The following is a 1971-nucleotide window of genomic DNA, read 5'->3' as shown; positions in this document are numbered from 1 at the left end:
TGCTATTCCAAGAAAAGCCATCGAGAGCGATGAAGTTTGAACGTGACATTTTATAAACAGAGATATTGTCGAGTGCCCGGAGGTCCCTACAAAACTCAAGCAATTCCGAGAAACTCAGTCGAGATAGTTTACATTAATGCCTAATTCGTTTGATTCTACGCCGGCGTTTCGTTATTAAACCTAAATTATGTGTCCTGCTGTCGAAAAGTATTACATTACAGATTTTTCCCAGAAACCCTGTCTGCTCTTAATTAAGGTATGATTATAAGTTTCTCTCTATAATATCAATCTTGAATATACATTTGCTCACATCTTTCATCCGTCTCTCTTAATCTATTTACATAAAGAATGCTTTTTCTCAGTAAAGTTATATTTTTCATGTCGATTTACCCGACTGTTGCTGGCCAATCTTTTATCTCGGTTTATATTACATTTCCTGAGTGAAATGTATTTCACTTTTGTTTCTCATGATTTCGAAACAAACCGCGCATTTTGCGTCACCGATGGTGCTGTTCATAGCCGCAGGAAAGCGAATTACATCCGGTCATTACACCTGATATCTCTTTTGAATATCTTTTAAATCCTAATGGAATCTTTCAGCCAGCTCTTCACTAAAATCGTCTATATTTTCAGAAAAGTACTCAATGTGAGAATGATGAAAGGGCCGCTTTAGATTCAATAGGAATCCCATAATTTTCTTATATTGTACCATATTTCCAACTTTAGTCATGTAATAAGGATCTTGCCTACTGCCTCGAAATTTTTTTTTAACGTCTCTAAAACTGTTTCAAGCTGCTTTATCCTCTTTAGTAATTTTTTTTAGAATTCATGGTCTTTCAAAAGTTCTCTAATTTGTAGTTCATAAAAAACACCTTCTCTTATTTTCGCACCAGACAGTGTAGGAAACTTTTCAAGTATGTACATAAAAGCTTTGCTCTCCGTAGTACTGATTGCTTTGACAAATTGTTTTACAAGTCCCAGCTTTAAATATAATGGTAAAAAGATTACTTTATCTGTTCGTATTAGACTCTGTTTTATGATATTTTCAGATCCTGGAGTTAAATTGTTTCTACTTAGCCAATCCTTTTTCACCTCATATTCGGCACGAGCTCGGCTGTCATAATTACATAGAAAGCATGGATGTTTAGTGACACCACTTTTTCACCTAATCATGAGAAGCGAAGAGACTCACGTTAATCAAGCAGCCCAAAGGGAACAGAAGTCTGCTTCGTACACACCGTTGTTCCTGGGCACCGCTAAATGTAGGTTATTACGATGCAGGAAATCTTGGCCTTATTAAATACTTGAATATTAGTTTTGGCAGCCCAAAGTTTATGCGAAATAAGATTAAATAAAGCTATTTGAAAATTGCGAGGGGCAAAAGGACTCATGTAAACCAAGCACCCCAAAGGGAACAGAATCCTGCTGCGTCGACGTCGTTGTTCCTGGGTATTATGAGAAATAAAATTAAATATCTGGCTTAAACTTTCTGCAAAACAAGAATTAAGTCTCGAGAAAAAGTTTTGATTGTAGTTCTCTGAAATTACAGGCTTTTGATGACTACCTTGTAAGTCTGTTTATTATGGAGCTTATGGGTTTTGAGGTTATGAAGTGATGAACGTATGGAATCATAAAGCTAAAACTCTCCGAGATTGAGGTTTCAAGTTTGCGTGTAAGTTTTTTTGGTTTTTACTGCATTTTGGGTTGCTAGTTTATTGGGATTTGACATTTATGAGTTTTTAAGTTATAAATTTTGAGTTTGTGGGTTTATATTGTTCAGTTTTGTCGTTGCATGTTTAATATATTGTATTTCTATATAGTTGTATGTTTTATATATTGTAAAGCTTTATAGTGCCAGGCTGGTCTAGCTTAAGGAACCGTCCACGAATTTTTTGTGGCCCTGTGTAATTTTCCGGAGAAAGCTTTTGGGACTTTGAAAAAATTACATACATGAATGAAGAGCATAACAAA

General features: G+C 35.3%; 1 protein-coding gene across 1 annotated transcript in view; it reads right to left on the bottom strand.

Moving 5' to 3' along the window:
- LOC117175415 overlaps nucleotides 1-1971 on the bottom strand; it is a 13382-nt gene that overhangs the window by 4170 nt on the left and 7241 nt on the right. The window lies entirely within an intron of this gene.

Source organism: Belonocnema kinseyi, chromosome 6 (genome assembly GCF_010883055.1).
Source record: "Belonocnema kinseyi isolate 2016_QV_RU_SX_M_011 chromosome 6, B_treatae_v1, whole genome shotgun sequence".
NCBI lineage: Eukaryota > Metazoa > Arthropoda > Insecta > Hymenoptera > Cynipidae > Belonocnema > Belonocnema kinseyi.
This window is presented reverse-complemented; position numbering and strand designations above follow the sequence as displayed.